This window comes from Pleurodeles waltl, chromosome 9 (assembly GCF_031143425.1).
Source record: "Pleurodeles waltl isolate 20211129_DDA chromosome 9, aPleWal1.hap1.20221129, whole genome shotgun sequence".
NCBI classification, from domain to species: Eukaryota; Metazoa; Chordata; class Amphibia; order Caudata; family Salamandridae; genus Pleurodeles; species Pleurodeles waltl.
The window spans coordinates 1,184,001,773-1,184,027,220 of NC_090448.1; positions in this window are offsets into that span (position 1 = coordinate 1,184,001,773).

The following is a 25,448-nucleotide window of genomic DNA, read 5'->3' on the forward strand; positions in this document are numbered from 1 at the left end:
TGCCTAGCAGATCTAGTGCCCAGTTCTTGTTCTTTAATAGAGCCCTCTTCTTGAGTGGCAAGACGAATCGCAACTGCTGCCACTTTTTTCTTTTTGAATTGGGTTTTTGTTGGGGAAGTTTCTCTTCTTTTTTAACAGAAACTTCCGTAGAGCGTTGTGATTCCTGTCTCGGTTTCACATACTCAGTTCTTAGCTCTGGCTGCCCACCTGTATCACTGCGTTTTTCTAGTGACTCCTGAAAGGAACGAGATTGGCGTGTATCAATATATTGATATCTGTCAGGCGTTTTTAGATTATCACTATTTCTGAAATTATATCTGTACTGTGGGGTGTCCGTATGCAGAGATTCTCCCCTTTCATTTTTAGGTGTTTGTTGTTTTTTAACCTAGCGTTTTTTAGAGCCCTCAGGAGCTTGCTTGGTAGAATCTTTATTAGATTTACCCTGAAACTTTGGTTTTGTGGCTCTGGCCCAAAGACTATCTCGACCAATACTAGAGTAGGTATCCGCGATAATCTTTGGCAGCTCACTTTCTTGATCCTGTGGAGAAACGTCCCAGAGCTGCATGCGCAGTGTAGTGCAACTGCTTCCCCTTTAAGGTTACTCAGTATAATAAAGATACAGTGGCAAAATTGCCCATAAGTTGCATCCCCAAGTCCAGGGCCGGGACAGCCCCATATTCATCTTGAATTTATTTGATCACTTCCGGTAGATTGGCCAGTGTCGGTGTACCGTGTGCGGTAGTATCGAGCGTGGCAAATACCGTGCCCTAAGTATTGCAGTTGTCTACTGTGGGAACCATCCCAAATGGCAAGCACATAGTTAATATTCTATGCTTATCCTGAGGTCACGTATGGGGAAATACTGCTTCCAGTGCATAAATTTTTTGAGCTGACCAAAACGGAATCTCTTCTAGTTTGGCGGGTACTTTACCCATGAACGAATGTACAGTCGCAGGATTAATGCCTGGCGTTACTGCATGTGGCTGCGCCTGGGCAGCACGTGCTGGGTTTGTATTTAATATTTGCATTACAAACTGTACTAATCGTCTGTATATTGCCGTAAGCTCTGCATATAAGCGACGGACTTCAGCTACTGTCAAGGTCGCTGCAGAAGGGTGAGGTGTATATGTGGCCAATAAAGGCCAGCTAGGGCCATCATTACATAGAGGACCTAACCCAATATGTAGAATTGTATGGGGTAGGGCGCCACCAAGCCAAGGTGGCGCAGAAGACGCAAGGTGGTGGAGGCTGCCCAGGGTGCGGCCCGGACCTCGACGGGAGATCCCTGTCCAGAGACTATCCATCGGGGGCTGCGCTGACAGATGTGACGAAGAGGTAGACCCTTCCTCTCCCCCCCCATTGTGACCATCGGTGAGATCAGGTGTTTCAGCAGGCAGAACCCTGGCAGGAGGAGCGGCGGAGGAGCACACGGATGACTGCTCCACTTGAAGGCCACATCTCCAACAGTGGCCTTCGCTCGAAAATAATTGAGAAACTAGACCACGGTTCATGGTAGTGACATTGACTGAGGGGAGGATCGCTGGGTTTTTGTCCAGGCACGCATGCAGCGGACTCATCCCGCGCCAACACCCCGAGAGTAGGCTAAATCGTAGTAGCTCTGCAATGCGGCTGGGGTATGAACAATATTGTCTGATGATCTGTATGAATGCGCAGATTGTGCTGCATACCCACCGGTCACCCCCTACTGACGCTACAGACATCAATATACTCCCCCAGACCAAACTTGCAGTAACAAAAGATGGATCGCACCAAAATGGACAAGCCTGGGGCGACCGGAGCAGGAGCACAGGAGGAGGTGACACTAGGAGAACGAAGAAGCTCCCCAGACGCCTCGTTGGCGGCCACACTAGCAGAACACACACAAAAGTTTAAAGACATACTAAACGCAGTGCTGGATACTAGGACTACATTAGAACCCAAGATCGATGCCTTGCAGATAGACATAAGCCACCTGCGCGAAGATCACAACTATGGCAACGGATAGAAGATCAGGAAGGAAGGTCTTGATGCAATAATATACGCGTGGTGGGGCTGCCAGAATAAGAAGAGGGCCCCAGCATGGATCTTTACATGGAGGATTGGCTATCCCAAACAGTCCTACAAGGCAAACATGCGTCCTTCTTCTCAATTGAAAGAGCCCACAGAGTACCGGGCAGGTCCCCTCGCCCAGGGGCTCCTCCGTGTACGGTGGTGATTTCCTCTTTAATTACAGAGACAGAGACCACATCCTACAGGTGGCCCGTGCTCGAGGTCCCTGGAGAATATCAAATGCGCAGGTACACATCTACCCCAATTACACTTTGAAAGTGCAACGGACACAAGCATCTTTTCTAATGGTGAAGCGCATGCTCAGGGAGCACAATATTAAATACGCACTACAATTCCTAGTGACCCTCCGAATCATAACGGATAACAACAACACCTTTTGCACCACACCAGAGGAGGCCTGGGCTTGGCTGGAGAACAGAGGCATAACTCAGATGACACCAAAACCATCTCCACGATCCACAAGACATAAGACACAGGGGAACCATGACATCAGCAGACGGCACCCATGGGCAGGTTCTTCGAGAGAACAAGCGGCCAAAGAGAGAGCGCAGGTGGTGGCTGAGTTGGAACTAAGGGCTGGGCCCCTGCCTCCGCCTGTGATGAGAGAGGAGCAGCTGGACGCGGTCCCCCAGGCCTGGATGAGGAATACATGCACACAATCTTGGGTGACGGTCCACTGGTAACACCACAAACTGCTGAGGACGTGCTATACGATAAGATGCATAGCTGAAAGAAACATATAAACTGCAAGGGGCTCAACAACCAGAATACTTACAGCACATATAGAAGACTGGTCAGCAAAAACCATCATGAGGGCTGAGCAGGATTAACTACTTTACTTGCTCCTGATAGTCCAGCCACATAACCCCCCACATACACCACGGTGTATTCATAGTTGAAAAGCAAATAGTTCTGTTTTATATCACCATTACTGTGTTATTGGCTGACCACTAGCTGGCGTCTCAGCCTGGGATGGGGAGTTTATTGTTATACCTATGTTTTATTAGAAGGTCTGTTACACGGGTTACCAATGGTTTTGAGAGGCTGTGCATTTTGGGTTGTGCGATAGAGGGAGGGCGCTGTTATAGAGGGCGGGGAGCAGTACAAATAATATTGGGACCCCAAGCTGCCCCACCTCCAGGGCCACTCAAGATACAGATAACATCATGCACTATCAGAGAAATGGCACAATACTCTTTTATAACATGGAACGTAAGAGGGCTAGAGGGCTTTAGTAAGCGATACAAGGTCTATCAGTTCCTACGGCGATACAAAGTACATGTGGCCTTGCTGCAAGAGACACATCTTACAGCACCAGATCTGGGAAAAATGCAAAAAAGATGGCGGGGAATGATAGTAGGGACCACATACCCGAGATACGCCAGGGGGGCACTTATATGGGTGGCACCAGGGGTACCCTTGGAGACGCTACACATTAGGACAGACCCAGAAGGACGATATGCAATATTGGAAGGGAACCTAGACGGAGCACCAATTTCCCTAATTTCAGTCTATGCCCCTAACGCAAATCAGAACACATTTTAGCAGCCACTTACTGCAACTCTACTCCATAACCCGATGGCACCATGGTACTGAGGTGGAGCATTAATAGCACCCCGAAGATAGAGCTGGACCGATCTCACCCACCGGTGCCGGGCGCCCAATCTGTCACGATCTCACAACATTTATGTCAATGGGCAACACACAACCAATTACATGACACATGGCGAAACTTGCACCCCACAGAGCACGTATGCTCACACTACTCAGGACTACATGTCTTACACACTAGGACTGACCTTATTTACTGCAACCAGGAAGCATTAATAAAAGTTATAAAAGTATCTTGGATGGGCGTTATCAGACCACTCTTCCCTGCGGATATGGGTACGATGGAACCGCACCCCCCTCGAGCATAACCATGTGGAAAATGCCTGTAATGGCACTGCGGGATGCAACATATAGGGACTCCCTCAGGGGGCACATCAATACCTACTTTGAGATAAATGAGGGCATGGCATCAGATGTAGGGACCGAGTGAACCTCCTTCAAGGTGGTACCAGGGGTCACGCAATAAAAATAAATTTCGGGGTTGAGCAGCTCCTGCGCAGGGAGCTCCAAGACCTGAAAACCAAAATTTGATACTACCAGCAGCTCTTACCCATGGATAATGCTGCAGCCAAACTGCTAGCAAACATACGCATAGACCACAAAAAAGCACTTGATAATTAGCCCAATTGAATTATAGGGATTACCATGTGTGTAAAAATGCAGAAGGAGATAAGGCGGGGGGACTCCTGGCCTGGCTTTTAAGATCGGAGAACGCACAAACCCCAATTACCGCACTACGGGGCGGGAATGGGCAATTGCTGAACACACAGGAGGATATTAATGCAGCATTCTATGAGTACTATTCCACACTATACACAGCCCCAGAGACAGGTATAGACAACAATGAAATAGAGACGTTCCTGGACCCCTTGCACATGCCATGCATGACCCCGGAAAACAGGGATATACTGGAGTCCCCGCTGCAGTTATCAGAGATAGAAGAAGCAATCAAAAGCACGGCACGGGGAAAGACTCTGGGTACAGACTGGTGGCCGATTGAATTCTATGCCACATACCAGACAATCTTAGCCCCTAAATTGTTAACGACATATAATGCTGCGTATGCTAAGGCGATCTTGCCTGCGTCTATGAGGGAAGCAACATTGGTGGTCCTGCCCAAACCGGGCCCCCACATGATGGGGTCATATAGACCGCTGTCACTACTTAATTCTGATTACAAGATACTTGGCTGCATGTTGGCAAAAAGACTTATGCCCATAATCACAGGGCTAATTAATACTGACCAGAATGGATTCATACCGGGCAGGAGCACTTTCCTAAACCTCTGGAAGCTATTTTCTCTCATGAGCTGCGCTGCGCGCATATGGGGGGGGGGTGCATGGGCAGCATCACTTGACATAGAAAAATCATTTGATACTCTGGGGTGGAATTACTTGATAATGGTGCTAAAAAAGATGGGCTTCGGGCCTAATGTCTTGAGATGGATAACCCTTTTACAACAAGCACCATTGGTGCGGGTGAGTACAGGCACCCTGATCTCAAACTCCTTTGCTATTGGACGAGAGACTCAACAGGGTTTCCCCCTGTCACCATTACTCTTCGCGCTGGCGATGGAGCCCTGGGCGCACGCCCTCCGGAAATGTGCACCTGACTGGGGACTTTAAATGGGTGGTACTTGGCACATCATCTTACTATACGCGGATGATGCATTGGTATACCAGTGCAACTCCGCTGGGGTTGTGCCCCATCTGATGACACTGTTGCAGAAGTTCGGCAGGGCGTCCAGCCTCAAAGTGAATTGGGAGAAATCCTGTCTGTTCCCCGTCACACCCTTGAATATGGCCCAGTGAGAACAATTAGATGTCACCTCACTGACATGGTCCTGCAACACTTTCAAATACCTGGGGGTCAGAATATACCAGGAGGAAAAAGATCTTATAGACGCAAATATCGGCAGAGCACTGACGGAAGCGAGATCTTCCATACAAATCTGGAGGTCCCTCCCCCTGCCCCCATTGGGTAGACTGGCTATCTCCAAGATGCTGGTGATGCAGAGATTATTATATCACTTTTCAGCCCCACCGGTATCCCTCCCAAGTAAATGGTTTGCGATATGCGTTTCCTTCTTTTAGCACTGATTTGGGGTAATGGAAGAAGCCGGGTATCTTTAGGCAAACACACAATTTAATTATTTACACCACACTTACCTTACCCCCGCAAGATTGGCCATGTACCCAACTACAGAAGATAAATGCCCGAGATGTCATACCAGGAATGCCACCTTCCTACATATGGTATGGATATGCACCCAAGTTCTGTGAATCCGTAACTGAGATACTGAATAGGATCACAGGATGGGAAACACACCTCGACATACCACACTATTTTCTAGGAGTAACACATAGATCCCCAAAGAGCAAGGCACTAATAAGATCTTAGACCTACCGCTAATCCTTGCAAAAAGACGATTAGCAATGTGCTGGAAATCTAGCGTAACGCCACCAATTAGGGGATTGCTAACAGACCTATGCACAGGAGTACTCTCAGAACAATGAGTAATACAGACTACACATGCACTTAGTAGCCCCCCGTAAAGACCCCCAGATTGTGCAACAGTTCTAGAAGGAATTGAGAGAATCCTTGGCCAGCAGAGTGATTCGGCTGGCTAAGGACACATGAAACCTCCCTAAATAAGGGATAACCAACCCACCCACCCAATGAATAGAGTTCTGATCCATCTATAGATTAGAACGCGGTCCCCGCTCATGCCAACACACCCGAAATGCGCACCTAGTTATTATTAGTTATACTGTTACTTTATTCTCTTTTAGATCCATCAGACAAATACATCACTCAGTGGTATAAAAACCATGCAACTCACAGTTTACACGCACCACAATAGGTTGTAATACTGGGGAAGATAAGCATGAGTACATATGACCAACTGATATGAATGGCTATAATGTCGTAATTGCCAATCACATTATGTTATGTGATAATACCTGCGTAGTGCATTGCTATGAAAAAGACGAAAGAATGTTGTACTGTACAGATATGCAATCGAAATGGTTTTCTAATGTTCATAATAATAAAAGAGACATGGAGAAAAAAAAATGTTGTTCAGAGATAAGCACACCAAATGAGGATTATCCTTTTGGGGTTCAAGCTTGAACAACCTACAGCGTGAGTTAGGTACTCCCTACTTAGTTGAGGAGGAAAATCCTCAATATCACGGACGTCTCCGTATATAGTACTGAGGTGTCTTTGCATGTAGTGAGACATAGATACTCAGGAGGACCTGAAAATTAGTGCCTGACCAAACGCTGGCGGCACCATGTCGCGTGGGTTCTCACTATTCTAATGAGACTACTGGATTTGGGCAGCAGAATCACTTGCACTGTGGGGGACGGAGTCTGAACCCACTACAGGTGACACCTGTCGGCCTTATCCGGGTTTTGTTCCGGCTAACTAGCAGTGCCTCATCTCCACCTAAGAGCAGGGATGATTGGGCAACCGAGCCCATGACACAATCGACTCTTCGGGAAAATCGTGGTCACTCAGATCTCATCTGTTTCTCTCAGTTACATTAGTCTCACATATGCAAGGACAATAAAAGGCAGAGTACAGTTCAATAAGGTTTTACTGAAGTAACTGCATCTTAGGTAATAAAGCATGGATTGCAATAACTAGGACGATGAAGTATGACAGGATTAAAATTGTGACAAGGAGAGTGAAACATAAAAATAACGCTAACATGTTGTCACAAAGATCATTAAAAATAGCTCCTACCTGGGCTATGTTAGAGCACAGAATGTTAAGCTCTAATTCTGCCCTTCGGGTTCCCCTGGGAAGACATCGTGCCTCATACCTGAGCAAGAGGCCTGTAGTCTACATAAGCAGCTGCAGCGAAGCACTCAGCAACAGAGGGATTCAACACAAAGCCCTTGACTGGCTCACCTCCTTCCTCACCAACAGAACCAAAAAAGTCTGCCTCCCTCCTTTCCACTCCACTGCCACCAAAATCATCTGTGGTGTCCCCCAAGGATCCTCCCTCAGCCCCACCCTCTTCAACATTTACATGACCCCGCACACCAACATCCTCCGACCACACGGAATCACCATCTTCTCCTACGCACACGACACCCAACTCATCATCTCCCTTACCCGCAACCCTACTACTGCCAAAACCAACCTCCACGTTGCACTCCTTGACACCGCCACTTGGATGACAGCTAACCACCTCAAGCTCAACTCCAACAAAACCAAAATAATCATTTTTGGCCCCAGCAAAACCATATGGAATGACTCCTGGTGGCCCACTGCCCTAGGCCCTGCACCTACCCCCCCCCAAACCACGCACACAACCTTGGCATCATCCTGGACCCCTCCCTCTCCATGACCCAGCAAATCAACGCCGTCACTTCCTCCTGTTTCAACACACTCCGCACGCTAAAAAAACCTTCAAATGGATTCCCATAAAGACCAGAAAGACCGTCACCAACGCACTCAACAGCAGCAGGCTGGACTACGGAAACGCCCTCTACGCCGGCATCACACTCAAACTCAAACGCAAACTCCAGAGAATCCAGAACACAGCTGCACACCTCATCCTGGACCTCCCTCGCCATGAACACATCTCATCACACCTCAAATCCCTTCACTGGCTCCCCATCGACAAGAGGATCACCTTCAAAATCCTCATCCACGCGCACAAGTCCCTCCACAACGCCGACCCAACCTACCTCAACGAAAAAGTGAACTTCCACACTCCCAACCGCCACCTCCGATCTTCCGACCTCGCACTCGCCACAGTCCCCCGCATTCAACACACCACCACAGGAGGCAGATCCTTCTCCTACCTTGCCCCCAAGGCCTGGAACTCCCTCCCCACCAACCTCCGCAAGACCCAAGACCTCCCGCTTTTCAGAAAGAAACTCAAGACATGGCTGTCCAAACAGTGACCCTACTCCCCGCCTCAGCGCCTTGAGACCCTCATGAGTGAGTAGCACTCTCTATACATTTTTTGATTGAATGATTGATTGAGCAATCATCATCAATAATCTTTATTCTGAATGAGATAATCAACCATACATATAAATGAATAATACTTATACAAATACATAAATAACACCTAAAAACCAATATTTAAAAACCTTAAAAATTCATTAAAAAGAGAATAAGACCGTCCCTTTTAAAAATAAAGAGAAGAAAAAAAAAAACGTTTTCCTTCTCCTCTTTTTTCCCTTTCTCCTCTTTCTCTTCCTTTCCATTCCCTTTCCTTTTCCCTTCCTTCCCTTCTCCTTTTCTCTTTCCTTCTCTTTTCCCTTTTCTTCTTTCCCTTACTTTTTTTTAAAATACTCTAGCTTATTCCTCCAGGTAATGGCACCCTTCAAAATGGACCCCAACCCACACCACACCAATGCATCCGATGACATATGCAACCACATAAAAGCTGGGCGGTATTGCACAAAACCCTTTGACCTCAACAGGGGGAGTAAAAAACAACGCCTAAAAGGTGCATACAAGTCACAAAACAAAGTAAAATGGACTAGAGACTGCACAGACACACCATCACAGGGACAAAGACTACCTAATTTTTTATCGTACTGACCCAGCGGAAAACATAAGCTGCTCCTCACTATCCTCCTCTCTTTTGGCCCCGAGGATTTTCAAAAAGTTAGCCTTGGCCCAATGTTTATCGCGGCTAGACAGACCCTCCGGAGCCTCAAACATATCTGGGCATCCCAGGAGATAGGCTATCTTTCTTATGTACATCAACCAGGGGATATCCTTCACCCGATCACAGGCCAGGCAATCCGGCACAATCTCTCTGTTTAATGAGGCACATTCATTAGACCAAATAGAGATCCATAACAGAAGTGGAGCAAGCTGGATGGTGTCTTGTACAAACTCCAGATCTAATTCGGTGTGTAGGCAAAACCCAGAAGTGATCTGGCCAACTCCCAGTAACTTTCTACAAAAATGATTTTCCTCAACTACGGGGGCCCTGATATCCACATACCCCCAAAGAGCAGCACCATATAGGAGAACTGGAAGGCACTTGCGCCTATAGACTTCAAGAAGGGGTTTGATGGGTTTGGATCCCACCCTTGCAGCAAAATTAAAAGTGGCACCAACTGTAGCATTAAAAAGAGCCCCTTGTCTAGAAATGCCTGGTTTCCAGGAACCTTTATCATCAAAGACAACCCCCAAATATGGGAAAGTCCTTTAACCATCAGCATCCCCACCCTACTAAGAGGCTTCCCAAGGACCATAAAGTGTGATTTTTTACAATTAATCTCTAAGCCAGGTGCTGTCATAAAGGAATCATAAGCTCCGACTGTGTTCCGTAGGCCATTCATGGTACATGCCATAATCACCGCATCATCTGCATAGATCAAAGCAGGGACACTTTTACCGTTCATTTTTGGGGCATCTCTGCAGTGCTCCACTAAAAAGTCAAACAATCCATTATTATACAACAGGAAAAGAGTAGGAGCAAGGACACATCCCTGGCGCACCCCCCATTTAGCTCAAAAGTATCCAAGCATTCCCCATTGATCCCTACCCTTACATTTGCGTTTGTACCTGAATGAAGGTACCGTAGAAACTCCACAATGTGGGGATCCATGACTAGCTGATTTAGCCTCTCCCAGAGCCTGTCCCGATTTACCTTATCAAAGGCACAGCTAAGGTCCACTCAGCAATCAGCATACAGTTGTGGTCATCTGGCTGGAATCTCCCAAGTAGTGTTTTTATAAAAAAACAGCTGATGTTTCAAGAAAGGATCCCCACATAAGAGTGTGTATGTTTCTGTGAACATTAGAGACAAAGCGTACCACTTCTGCTGGCAACCTATCTTACTGCAGCCTTGAGAAAAGCACACAGTGAAAGAAATGTCTTGTTTAAGAACGCAGTGCTGGCCTAGGCAAAGAACGGCTAGATAGAGAAAATAAAACAACACAGCAAATGTGGCTATTGTTAAAATAATAAAACAAAGCTGAATAAAATATGTCTAGGTTAATGTGCACAGTGGCAGGCCTAGTTTGCTAAAATAATGTGTATGAAGCTATAACTAAAAAGGCTACACAACAAGGAGAGCTTTAAGTGCCCACCTGCCTTGTCACTGACTTGGAAAGAAGGACAGGACTGACAAAAGTCCTTCACTTTTTTGTGACATACCTGGCCAGCAGAATTGGTTAACCAACCCACTCCATGTCTTGTTGTGGCCCAGATGCCCTACTAGAGGGATGTCATGGGCTACAGTGAGAAGGAAGTCCCTGAACTTTTGTGGCACTACAACCTTCCTCGTTGTACCATATCTGAGGTGTCTGGCCTCAGTGAACAGGAACCCCTTCTCCCAGTAGATGCTCTGGTTACCACTGACATTTCCTAGCTCCTCCTGAGCAGCTTGCTGTCTCAGGCCTTCAAGAGTGGGGCACTCCCTTTATTCCTGGCCCAGATCTTTCCTAGAGGGCCCCCCTGGCCCAAGAGCTCTCGGTGGTAAGGCCCAACTTCTTCAGGCTCGGTTCCCTCTAAGGTAGGTGACTCCTCCTCCTGAGAAGAGGGGTTCTGTCTTAGGATCTGTTTTGAAGTTGGTACTCCAGCCTTCTTGCTTTTCTATTGGGAGGCTGGTCCACTATTTCAGGATTCAGCTCTACTTTTTCTCTCTGACGTTTGCTCTGTGCCTTAGTCTTAACACAGGCCCACTCGGGGATCCCAAGCATTGCTGCATGGGTCTTTAGCTCTACCTCAGCCCAGGGGGAATGCTCCAGGTCATTACCAAGTAGGCAATCTACAGGGAGGGATGAGGACACAACCACTTCTTTTTATCCTGCTAGTCCTCCCCATTCAAAGTTTACCATGGCCATGGGGTAGAATTCATTGTCAGCATTAGTGACAGGATAAGACCTCCCTACTAAGAACTGAGTTGAGTGCTGAGATACCATGGGGATACTAGCCCCTGTATCCCTCAAAGCTTCTGTTTCTCCCCATTAATCACAGGGTGCTGCCTGTACTTGTTCATGTTGCTAGGCCAGGCAGCACAGGATAAATCTACCCCACCCTCAGTGACTAATGTTGCCTCTGTGAGGACACTGACATGGTCAGGCCACACCTCTGAACCCATCTGAATATTGGCAACTGCATTTACTGCAGGTGGACTAGAGGAATTCTTTTTTCTTTTTACAGCCAGAGTCTCCAGTTTGGTGCCCTTTAGTTCTACAATCTTGGCACCAAGCATTGCTGGGGTCAAAGTGTTTCCCTTTGTACCCTCTCCTGGACTGTGAGTAGACTATTTGTTGTTTTTATCCTGGCTCCCTTCTTTCCCTGGGGAGGGTCTGGGGAGGGCTTTTTGGCCTGTTTCCTTTGGTTTCCCCCGCCAGTGGTAGTTTTGGTCACCCTTGTTTTGACCCAATGGTCTGCCTTCCTCCCCATCTCTTGAGGGGAAAGTGGACCCAGGTCTACCAGATGTTGAGGTAGCCTATCATTGGAACAATTACTCAACAGATGCTCTTTCACAAACAAATTGTACAGGCCATCATAAACATGTACCTTGTTCCCAGCTAACCAACCACCCAGCATATTTACTGAATAGTCCACAAAGTCAACCCAGGTCTGGCTCTGGGATTTTCGAGCCTCCCTGAACTTTATCCTGTACTCTTCAGTTGTAAATCCAAAGCCCTCAATCAGGGTACCATTCATGAGGTCATAGGCTTTAGAATCTGCCTCATTCGGTGTCAGGAACCTATCCCTTCACTTTCCTGAGAATAACTCCCACATAAATGTGCCCCAGTGTTTCTTTTAAATTTTCCACCCAATACAGGCTCTTTCAAAGGCAGAAAATCATTTCATTATATAATCCCCTTCAGTGAAGAAGGGACAAGTCCTTTTGGGAATTTGATGTTAAAAATGTTTTCTTTCTAAACACTTGTATGCTGCCACCAGAGATGGGTGCCAAGACCAACTCCTTTCTTTGTTTTTCTATTTTCAAAAGCGACTTTCTGAAGCAGGTCTTTTGGTCAGCCTGGCAATATCCAGGTCTGTGTCTGTGGGTGCTCTAGAGCTTGTGTGAAAAGAGAAGCTACCCTCATCCCCATAGTCCACAGGATCTTCATCCACCTCAGATGCATCATCATCATCAGCTGGGGGATGATCTCTTTCATACTGGCAGCTGCAGCCCATCCTTTAGGGTGGAGGCCCCCCCCCACCTTTTGCCCCTTATGAGGAGTGCCTGTCAAGCTGAGCAAAGGTCAGCCTGACAGACACTCTTCATGTTCAGCTCAGGCAGCCAGGAGCAGGACATGAGTGATTTGCGCAAACTCCTGGCTGCCTGAGCTGAACTTTGCTGGGCTGAAGGGGTCACAGCTCCTATGGGCATGACCTCCTCAGCTCAGCATAGGTGCCTCAAAACCCTAAGCGTCACCCATTAACTTCGACCTGGGCTCTTCAGGTTTAAGCCCTGAAGTGCCAAGGGCGAGTGTCAATCAGTGACACCTCGTCACAGAGTGGGGTGGGGTCAGAAGTCTCAGTGACCCCATCCCACTCTGTGACGAAGTTGGGACTGCTGCCTTCCCTCATTGGCTACCCTTAGGGAAGGGAGCAGTACCAACCCTCCTGGGACCTCCGAGCTGAAGGTAAGTGTGTGTGTTTTTTTTAAATTAATTTTTGGTGTGTGCGTGTATTTTTGAATGTTGATGAGTGTTGTGAATGGATGTGCATGCGTGCGTGTGTCAATTAATAAGTGTGAGTGTGAGTGTGCTTCCCGCCCGCCCCCATCCCTCCTAAAATTACCGGCCGCCACTGCATACTGGACCACCAGAAACCTAAGTTTCTCTGTCTTGGGGCTTTTTACAGTTTGAAGTTTGTGCAGCCGGCAGAGGTTCCTTAATTGGTCATAGCTATATGCCTTATAAGGTTCAGGATTAAGCTCCTGGTTTCTGGACTCTGCTTCTGACATTTTTATCTTACTAAAATTGGGACCGTTTTAGAATCGAGAATTCCCCTTTTTGGATAATCAACTAATGTAAAGACTTTTAAACTCTCTAAAGTTGTAGAGACCTAACTAGGGCTCTATCAAGTATTTTTAAAAATTGGAAATAATTGTTAGTCAATTAGAAAATCTAAAAATAATTAAGACAATTTAGAGAGTTATTCATGTGTTCACACAATTGAAAAAGAGGTATCAGCAAATGCAAAGGCTTTATCCCACCGCTGATACAACAAATGTAGGAGGCTGGCCCACTATGTAGTGTGCAAAACTAGGCACACTATGCAGGGGGTCCAAGCAACCGCACGTTGGTTTCCAGAGGTAAAAATCAGACCACCTAATGCTCCAATTTTTAAAGTAGCTGGTCGAGCAGTTAGGCTAATCCAGGAGATGTGCTAAGTATTTGCTGTACTCACAAATCCACTCATGCACCCCACACACACTAAATGAATAACTCAAGACCAGAATTTATACAAATACTTCAGACTTTTATAAAAAAATTAAGACCAAGATCTTTAAGATATGTTAAGTACTTTTTGAGATATGACTTTTAAAAGTTTTTTGCAGTAAAACTCATACAGTTGAGTTACCAGTCTCTTCTTTTGCAGAGTGGTCTGAGTAGTTGGTGGGCACACTGTGGCAGCTGGAGAGCCTTGGGCGGCTCCGGGAGCAGCGTTGGAATGTCTCTTGGCACAGGCATGGGCCACCTGGAGGGGACATTTCGAAAAGGAGCTGGTTTGCAGATTTAAAGATGGTGCCTTGGGATCCCCTTGGGCTGTGAGGTCGCAAGGGGTTGGGGACCCTGGGCACAAAGCAGACCCCGTGATGCTGGGCTCAGGGCGGCCGGATGCAGGGTGATTTGAAGGTCTTGGATGCTGTGCGCAAAGGGACCCTCTGAATCTGGAGGTAAATCTTTTTTTCCGTGGGCCTTGCAGGATGTCGTGGGTGCTCTGGTGGGAGGTCCATGGTGTCACTGAAGTCCCTCGACTGGGGCTTCCTCATAGTCCAGTTGCAGCTCTGGGTGAGCTGTTTTATGGTTGCCTGACGTGCATTGACCAGTAGCTGGGGTATTAGCACAACTCGGTCAAGAGAGGGTGCTGGGCCACCAACGTTGGCACACTTGCAGGTCCCATCTGGGTTGTCGTTGGTGTGTCGTCGGGTCTAGCTGCGACTTCCTGTTGTGGAGATATCGTCTGGTCGGTGAAGAGACCCTCACTGGTTTGTTGGTTCCTTTGTAGGTCTTAGAGCCTCTTCTGGTGCAGCAGGGCCTCTGTTCTCATCCTGTTGGGTTCTTTGGTGCTGTCTTCTGTTCTTCCAGATGAATCTAATTTCTTGGTCTAGGGGAGCCCACTAAATACTGAATTTAGTAGGCGTTTTAGAGGGAACCTGGTAGTGTCCAATAGGACACTTACTCTTGGGTGGCTGCATCCACTACAGTGACCACTTCCCGTGTGAAGGGTCACTAAACTAAACCTCATTGGATCTTTTCCTGCCATCCAACATGGAGGAAAATTAAATGAGGGGGACCACTTCGCCTGCAAGCCCCTAGGGGTGGGGCATGCTCAGTGAGACTCCTCCTTCTACCCTTTGTGTGGCTTTCCGCCTTTGCTGCTGCCAAAAGTGGGGATTGGCAAAGAGGGAAGCCATCTGTTGCTAGCAGCAAGCCTGGGGGCTCGAGTCTCAAGGGTGAAAGCCCTTTGAATCTCACTGCCGGGAGAGTGCACATTCCTGAGGGAGGGGTTGTTAGCTCCTCCACCCAAGAAGGGCATTGTTTTTCAAACGAGAGAGAAATTTTGCAGGGGGCAACTCTAAGGCGACCCCTGGGTACTTTTGGGGTTAAATCCAATACTGGTACCAGTTTGGATTCATCATTCTGAGCTGGTTGATACCAAACAACCCAGGGTGCAGAGTGGCCATCATGTAGCTGGGGAACTCATGTTTGACCAGTGTCCAGCACATACACTTAAAATGGCTACTCTGTTCACTCACTATGGCCCAGGTTTGGCAAGGACACAGTGGGGGCATATTGCTCATACAATGATGCCCTCACATATAGGGGGTCATTACAACCCTGGCGGACGATGTTAAAGCGGTGGTAAGACCGCCAACAGGCTGGCGGTCTTTTTTTTAGTAGTCATCCGCCGCTTCACTGTTCCACCCGCCAGGGCGGAGACGACCGCTGGGCTGGAGACCTGGGTCTCCAGCCCGGCAGCTGTCACAATACTGCCGCCGGTATTTCGACCCGGCTTACCGCTGTGGATTTCCAGCGGTAGGAACCGCCATGAAATCCATGGCGGTAAGCCCTATCAGTGCCAGGGAATTCCTTCCCTGGCACTGATAGGGGTCTCCCCCACCCCCGCCCCCACTCCAACTCCCTCCCCTACACCCCCCACCACCCCTGCCACCCCCCAAAGGTGGCAGGGCCCCCCTCCCCACCCCGACCCCCAACATCACATAACTCACACACACGCGACACGCACACAGGCACCACCAACACACATACACGCACACACACCAACATATATGTCTACATCCACACACTCAGCCAGACACGCACACCCATATACAGACATACACGCACACATCCATACAGACATACATACAGACATACACGCACTCATTCCCAACACACGCAACACACCCGCAAGCATACACGCACTCACACCCCCCCTCTACATACACAGACGCACACCCCCATGCACCCACACAACACCCCCCACCCCCTCCCCTAACGGACGATCGACTTACCTTGTCCGTTGATCCTCCGGGAGGGGACGGGAGCCATGGGGGCTGCTCCGCCGAGACCACACCGCCAACAGAACACCGCCGCGCCAAATCACAGGACGTGATTCACTGGGCGGTGTTCTGTTGCCGTGGCGGTGGAGGTGGAGCAACCTCCACTTCCCCGCCGCCCGCCAGTATGGCTGTTGGCGGCTCTCCGTCGTAAAAAGGACGGAGAGCAGCCAACAGTCATAATACGCCGAACGGTAAACCGCCACTACTGGCGGTCTTCCGCAAGGCGGTCCCTCGGCGGTCTTGTTAAAAGACCGCCGAGGTTGTAATGACCCCCATAGTATGGTGCACCCTGCCTTAGGGCTGTAAGGCCTACTAGAGGGGTGACTTACCCATATCATATGCAGTGTAGGGTTGACAGGGCACACAGGGAGTGTGCCATGTCAAGTTTACCTTTTTAGGTTTGCCCCAGTACACTCAGCCTGCACTGGCAGTGCTGGGTGCATCTGGGTGCAGGGCCCTAGAGGGTGGCACAATCAGTGCGGCTGCCCTCAGGGGCCTACTCATACTATCCCATGACCTCGGTACTGGGGTACCCATTAACTAGGGTCTTACAGTGATATATAAGACTGTATCCAATTGTGCCTAGCATCACAACCGATTTAGGGAAAGAACTCTGGACCAGGGAACCTGGTTTGCAGGGGCCCTGGGCACTACAACTTCCAGGACACATCAACATCAGGCAAAAAGTGGGGGCTACCCATGCAAAAAAGAGGCCTCCTCTCACAACCATAAAGTTGCTGTCGGAGGGTGGCGAAGAAATACGGCTTAGGAGGCTTTGGTTTTGAATGAATATTGACATTTATTGTAATTATTTACAGAAAAAAATGCAAAATTCAGTATCTTTTGTTGTGTGGGACCGTCGCCAATTTCATGCCCTTGGGGTTGTCAATCAGATGGTAATACTCTTGTTGTTCTCCTTTCTCTTCACAAGTTCCTGGATTATCGCCCTTGAACGAGAGGAGGAGATAATGCAGTAAGTGACCTATTCTTCTTCCTTTCTGTCTAACCCACCAACATAACACCCAGTGCAGTGGTATTCAGATTGTGATGACCACTAAGTTCGTGTTTTGCTTGATTTTAATTAGGGAGGTCAGTCTCCTTCACTTTTATATACGGGAAAGAAACATTGAGTCTACAAAACCTTAGGGTGAATATATTAGGCTACCCTTCTTTCGGCCTGTGTCTATCGGTGCTTCGGGTTTATAAGGGAGACACACTCCTCGCCCTATTTTTCTCTCTTTTCTCTTCCCAGTGGTGGTGAGAGGGAGGGGTCCAACAAAAATAAACAAACAAAAAGAATATATATATGTATATATATTCCCTCTAAACAACCTACTAGTGAACAACAGAAAAACAATGTACGGTGATGCCAGTGGGTGTACGGTGATGCCAGGTAGACACTCCTCCGCTCGCCCCGGCTGCCACAGCTCTCATTGAGTTGTGGGTGTATGGTGATGCCAGGTAGACACTCCTCCGCTCGCCCCGGCTGCCACAGCTCTCATTGAGTTGTGGATGTACGGTGATGCCAGGTAGACACTCCTCTCTCATTGAGTTGTGGGTGTACGGTGATGCCAGGTAGACACTCCTCCGCTCGCCCCGGCTGCCACAGCTCTCATTGAGTTCTGGGTGTACGGTGATGCCAGGTAGACACTCCTCCACTCGCCCCGGCTGCCACAGCTCTCATTGAGTTGTGGGTGTACGGTGATGCCAGGTAGACACTCCACCGCTCGCCCCGGCTGCCACAGCTCTCATTGAGTTGTGGATGTACGGTGATGCCAGTGGGTGTACGGTGATGCAGGGTAGACACTCCTCCGCTCGCCCCGGCTGCCACAACTCTCATTGAGTTGTGGGTGTACGGTGATGCCAGTGGGTGTACGGTGATGCCAGTGGGTGTACGGTGATGCCAGGTAGACACTCCTCCGCTCGCCCCGGCTGCCACAGCTCTCATTGAGTTGTGGGTGTACGGTGATGCCAGGTAGACACTCCTCCGCTCGCCCCGGCTGCCACAGCTCTCATTGAGTTGTGGATGTACGGTGATGCCAGTGGGTGTACGGTGATGCCAGGTAGACACTCCACCGCTCGCCCCGGCTGCCACAGCTCTCATTGAGTTGTGGGTGTACGGTGATGCCAGGTAGACACTCCTCCGCTCGCCCCGGCTGCCGCAGCTCTCATTGAGTTGTGGGTGTACGGTGATGCCAGGTAGACACTCCACCGCTCGCCCCGGCTGCCGCAGCTCTCATTGAGTTGTGGGTGTACGGTGATGCCAGGTAGACACTCCTCCGCTCGCCCCGGCTGCCACAGCTCTCATTGAGTTGTGGGTGTACGGTGATGCCAGGTAGACACTCCTCCGCTCGCCCCGGCTGCCACAGCTCTCATTGAGTTGTGGGTGTACGGTGATGCCAGGTAGACACTCCTCCGCTCGCCCCGGCTGCCACAGCTCTCATTGAGTTGTGGGTGTACGGTGATGCCAGGTAGACACTCCTCCGCTCGCCCCGGTTGCCACAGCTCTCATTGAGTTGTGGGTGTACGGTGATGCCAGGTAGACACTCCACCGCTCGCCCCGGCTGCCACAGCTCTCATTGAGTTGTGGGTGTACGGTGATGCCAGGTAGACACTCCTCCGCTCGCCCCGGCTGCCACAGCTCTCATTGAGTTCTGGGTGTACGGTGATGCAAGGTAGACACTCCTCCGCTCGCCCCGGCTGCCACAGCTCTCATTGAGTTGTGGGTGTACGGTGATGCCAGGTAGACACTCCTCTCTCATTGAGTTGTGGGTGTACGGTGATGCCAGGTAGACACTCCATCGCTCGCCCCGGCTGCCACAGCTCTCATTGAGTTGTGGGTGTACGGTGATGCCAGGTAGACACTCCTCCGCTCGTCCCGGCTGCCACAGCTCTCATTGAGTTGTAGGTGTACGGTGATGCCAGGTAGACACTCCTCCGCTCGCCCCGGCTGCCACAGCTCTCATTGAGTTGTGGGTGTACGGTGATGCCAGGTAGACACTCCTCCGCTCGCCCCGGTTGCCACAGCTCTCATTGAGTTGTGGGTGTACGGTGATGCCAGGTAGACACTCCTCTCTCATTGAGTTGTGGGTGTACGGTGATGCCAGGTAGACACTCCACCGCTCGCCCCGGCTGCCACAGCTCTCATTGAGTTGTGGGTGTACGGTGATGCCAGGTAGACACTCCTCCGCTCGCCCCGGCTGCCACAGCTCTCATTGAGTTGTGGGTGTAAGGTGATGCCAGGTAGACACTCCACCGCTCGCCCCGGCTGCCACAGCTCTCATTGAGTTGTGGGTGTACGGTGATGCCAGGTAGACACTCCTCTCTCATTGAGTTGTGGGTGTACGGTGATGCCAGGTAGACACTCCACCACTCGCCCCGGCTGCCACAGCTCTCATTGAGTTGTGGGTGTACGGTGATGCCAGGTAGACACTCCTCCGCTCGCCCCGGCTGCCACTGCTCTCATTGAGTTGTGGGTGTAAGGTGATGCCAGGTAGACACTCCACCGCTCGCCCCGGCTGCCACAGCTCTCATTGAGTTGTGGATGTACGGTGATGCCAGGTAGACACTCCTCCGCTCGCCCCGGCTGCCACAGCTCTCATTGAGTTGTGGGTGTACGGTGATGCCAGGTAGACACTCCTCTCTCATTGAGTTGTGGGTGTACGGTGATGCCAGGTAGACACTCCACCGCTCGCCCCGGCTGCCACAGCTCTCATTGAGTTGTGGGTGTACGGTGATGCCAGGTAGACACTCCTCCGCTCGCCCCGGCTGCCACAGCTCTCATTGAGTTGTGGGTGTAAGGTGATGCCAGGTAGACACTCCACCGCTCGCCCCGGCTGCCGCAGCTCTCATTGAGTTGTGGGTGTACGGTGATGCCAGGTAGACACTCCACCGCTCGCCCCGGCTGCCGCAGCTCTCATTGAGTTGTGGGTGTACGGTGATGCCAGGTAGACACTCCTCCGCTCGCCCCGGCTGCCACAGCTCTCATTGAGTTGTGGGTGTACGGTGATGCCAGGTAGACACTCCTCCGCTCGCCCCGGCTGCCACAGCTCTCATTGAGTTGTGGGTGTACGGTGATGCCAGGTAGACACTCCTCCGCTCGCCCCGGCTGCCACAGCTCTCATTGAGTTGTGGGTGTACGGTGATGCCAGGTAGACACTCCTCCGCTCGCCCCGGCTGCCACAGCTCTCATTGAGTTGTGGGTGTACGGTGATGCCAGGTAGACACTCCACCGCTCGCCCCGGCTGCCACAGCTCTCATTGAGTTGTGGGTGTACGGTGATGCCAGGTAGACACTCCTCCGCTCGCCCCGGCTGCCACAGCTCTCATTGAGTTCTGGGTGTACGGTGATGCAAGGTAGACACTCCTCCGCTCGCCCCGGCTGCCACAGCTCTCATTGAGTTGTGGGTGTACGGTGATGCCAGGTAGACACTCCTCTCTCATTGAGTTGTGGGTGTACGGTGATGCCAGGTAGACACTCCATCGCTCGCCCCGGCTGCCACAGCTCTCATTGAGTTGTGGGTGTACGGTGATGCCAGGTAGACACTCCTCCGCTCGTCCCGGCTGCCACAGCTCTCATTGAGTTGTAGGTGTACGGTGATGCCAGGTAGACACTCCTCCGCTCGCCCCGGCTGCCACAGCTCTCATTGAGTTGTGGGTGTACGGTGATGCCAGGTAGACACTCCTCCGCTCGCCCCGGTTGCCACAGCTCTCATTGAGTTGTGGGTGTACGGTGATGCCAGGTAGACACTCCTCTCTCATTGAGTTGTGGGTGTACGGTGATGCCAGGTAGACACTCCACCGCTCGCCCCGGCTGCCACAGCTCTCATTGAGTTGTGGGTGTACGGTGATGCCAGGTAGACACTCCTCCGCTCGCCCCGGCTGCCACAGCTCTCATTGAGTTGTGGGTGTAAGGTGATGCCAGGTAGACACTCCACCGCTCGCCCCGGCTGCCACAGCTCTCATTGAGTTGTGGGTGTACGGTGATGCCAGGTAGACACTCCTCTCTCATTGAGTTGTGGGTGTACGGTGATGCCAGGTAGACACTCCACCACTCGCCCCGGCTGCCACAGCTCTCATTGAGTTGTGGGTGTACGGTGATGCCAGGTAGACACTCCTCCGCTCGCCCCGGCTGCCACTGCTCTCATTGAGTTGTGGGTGTAAGGTGATGCCAGGTAGACACTCCACCGCTCGCCCCGGCTGCCACAGCTCTCATTGAGTTGTGGATGTACGGTGATGCCAGGTAGACACTCCTCCGCTCGCCCCGGCTGCCACAGCTCTCATTGAGTTGTGGGTGTACGGTGATGCCAGGTAGACACTCCTCTCTCATTGAGTTGTGGGTGTACGGTGATGCCAGGTAGACACTCCACCGCTCGCCCCGGCTGCCACAGCTCTCATTGAGTTGTGGGTGTACGGTGATGCCAGGTAGACACTCCTCCGCTCGCCCCGGCTGCCACAGCTCTCATTGAGTTGTGGGTGTAAGGTGATGCCAGGTAGACACTCCACCGCTCGCCCCGGCTGCCACAGCTCTCATTGAGTTGTGGATGTACGGTGATGCCAGGTAGACACTCCTCCGCTCGCCCCGGTTGCCACAGCTCTCATTGAGTTGTGGGGGTGTTTGCATCTTGTCCTCCCGGGGCTGTGGTGGCTGACGTCCTCAAGGCTCTCATCACCTCTCACATCAGTGAGTTTCTCTCTCTCCAGGTTGCGCGCTCTTCTCCTTTGATTCCAACGCCTTCTCCTCTCTGATCTGCCCTTCAGTCCCTTTAACCTCTCTGTATCATCCTTGAGTAAGTGCTTCTGGGTCCCGGCCCTGAAAGCAGAAGTCCTTTGTTGTTGTTGTTGGTTCCTCCCTGCCTTCCTTGTTATTGGTGTTTTCGTTTTTGTTTCTCACGAGCAGGTCGTATTGAGCGTCAGAAGGCAGATCCGTGACCAGACCAGTGGACATACCAGGTAAGGAGGGGCAGGGGTTGGTGTCCACTTCACAGTTGCACTTCAGCGCTTCAAATGGCTGATGCTACTCACTGCTGGTTCACTCATCATCACAAATGCTGCATACTCTCTTCTTCTGTGAACTGTTAAGTAGGCCACCCTCATAATCCGCAGCGGTTGAAGACACTGGTATGGCTCAGGATGTCCTTTTGCTTTTTAAACATCTATTATCGTTTTCAATCTTCAATCTCTCCTCTTTGTTTTTCTCTGTAAGTTCACTTCCTCTTCAATTTCACTCCACGCGTAGATTCTTTCTCCACTCGTCCACACTGTTGCAATCAAGCGTAGGTATTAACATACCAACTGAGATCCAACTGACCTTCATCTCAACAAAGCACTCACTTGCACTGGCTGAGCAGCAGGGAACTGCTAACTAAGGAGAGGATGCATAAAAACAATTCAAGTCTCAACAATCAGCTTGTTCTTTGAAATGTCTTTTGCTAGTCTAAGATTACTTTGAACCAAAACCATAGCTCTTTTACTGGCAGCAAGCCCTGTCCAGTGCTTACTTTGAACTGGGAGTTGCAGGTGGGCCCACTGGCAATCATTTTAGGGGCCAGCACTTTTTTTTTCTTCAACATGCTTTGATCAAGAGCTAAAGAGATAGAAAAACACAAAGGGGATAAGAAAGAGGAAGATGGAAAATTGTGAAAAACGGAAACATCAGGGATAAAAAAAATAACCTGCAAAAGTGGGATAAAGAAGCTGGGAGAATCTAGTGGTGGATTAAAGAGCATGCAGTGCAAATTAACATAACACAGCCTTCGTATGCAGTTCACCAACTTCCAATAGCACCGGCAAAGGCTTCTGAGCGAAACTGTGGGCTTTGGCACTTATTCTTTCACAAATTAAGCATTGGCCCCTCTCTATGCGCTATGAAGGGTTTTAAGCATTTCAGAGACTGGACGCTTTTGTGGGTAGAGACTCCTGAGCAAAAAAAAGGAGTTTTTCAAATGAAGAAAGGCCTACCATTAGTATAAGAAAAGTGAGAACTTTGGAAACCAGGATGTAGAAAGCAAAGTCCAGTACTTTCAATCCCAGGACAGAAGCAGCAAGCAGCAGGCCAGCACAGCAAAGCAACAGGCAGAGTGGCAGTTCCTCCTACGGCATCCAGCTCTTCTTCCTAGCAGAATGTCCTCAGTCCAGAAGTGTTTTGAAATTGTGGGGTCAGAAGCCCAATACTTATACTCATTTCTGCCTTTGAAGTAGTCAAACCTCAAAGGAAAGTCTAGTGTAGTGCACAAGACCATGCCTCTCCCTGTCATGGCCCCAGACACACTATAAGGGGTGGGAGACTGCTTTGTGCAAGGACAGGCACAGCCCTATACAACCCTATTAAGGTGCAAGTGCCAGCTCCTCCCTTCACTTCAGCCCAGGAAGACTAATGAGGATATGTAGGACACACCTCAGCTCCCTTTGTGTGACTGTCTAGAGCAGGGGTCACCAACCTTTTCAGTAACGAGAGCTACTTGTGTTCAATGAATATCATCCAGAGCTACTAATGTTAGTGATGTAGTCGTGACCACACCATCCAAGATTGTCAGCAGTGATCACATCAGTGCATTAGGTAGGGTTGCCAGCAGTAAAGTAGAAAAGCATTATCGATTTGGAATGTCTCTAAATGGGTAATACATAACAGATGTAGCTGCAACCCTGCTGGCACCAAGGTAATAATGTGAGTTATAAATCTCTACAACTCAAATAATAGATTTAAATACACTTTGGCCCTCATTCTGACCCTGGCGGTTTGTAACCGCCAGGGCAGAGGGCAGAGGAAGCACCGCCAACAGGCTGGCGGTGCTTCCGGGGCAATTCTGACCGCGGCGGTAAAGCCGCGGTCAGAAAAGGGGAACCGGCGGTTTCCCGCCGGTTTTCCCCTGCCCCAGGGAATCCTCCATGGCGGCGCTGCATGCAGCGCCGCCATGGGGATTCCGACCCCCTTCCCGCCAGCCTGTTCCTGGCGGGAACGGGTGTCGTGGGGCCCCTGGGGGTCCCTGCAGTGCCCATGCCACTGGCATGGGCACTGCAGGGGCCCCCTAACAGGGCCCCATTAAGATTTTCAGTGTCTGCAAAGCAGACACTGAAAATCGCGACGGGTGCCACTGCACCCGTCGCACCCCAGCAAATCCGCCAGCTCCATTCGGAGCCGGCTTCATCTTTGCTGGGGCTTTCCCGCTGGGCCGGTGGGCGATCTGCTTGAGATCGCCCGCCGGCCCAGCGGGAAAGTTGTGATCACCGCCGCGGTCATTTGACCGCGGTGGGGTGTTGGGGCGGTTTCTGCCCGGCGGGCGGTGCCCGCCGCCCGCCGGGGTCGGAATGACCCCCTTTGTGTATTGAGCCATATTTTCCAAACAACAGCTTATGACTACTGAAAATTTCCACATTTTCATTTCAAATTTATGCTTTTTAATTTTTTATACATATAATATTTCAACCAAGAAAAAGCTCCTACAGTAGCAGCCTGGGGTGCACACAGGAGAGCTACTCAGAGGTCACTAGAGAGTTACTGGTAGCTCACAAGCTACTCATTAGAGATACCTGGTCTAGAGTGAATTCACTAACAGCCTGCTGTCAGTCTGAGACAGACATGTATTCTACAACCAGGCAGAGGCACAGAATGGTTAAGCAAGAAAATGTCCACTTTCTAAAAGTGGCATTTTCAAACTTACAACCTAAAAAACAACTTTACCAAAATATGTATTTTTAAATTGTATGTTCAGAGACCCCAAACTCCAAATCTCTACTCTGCACTAGTGAAAACCGAATTTAGCAATATTTCACTATCAGGATATGTAAAAGACACTAGCACATGTCCTACCTTTTAAATACACTGCACCGAGCCCATGGAACTTGCTTTGGGCCTACCTTAGGGGTGACTTACATGTAGTAGGCCTGGCAAGAGGGTACACTTGCCAGGTCGAACTGGTAGTTGAAAAACTCCCACACAGACACTGCAATGGCAGATCAGAGACATGTTTACAGAGCTACTCCTGTGGGTGGCACAATCAGTGCTGCAGGCTTACTAGTAGCAT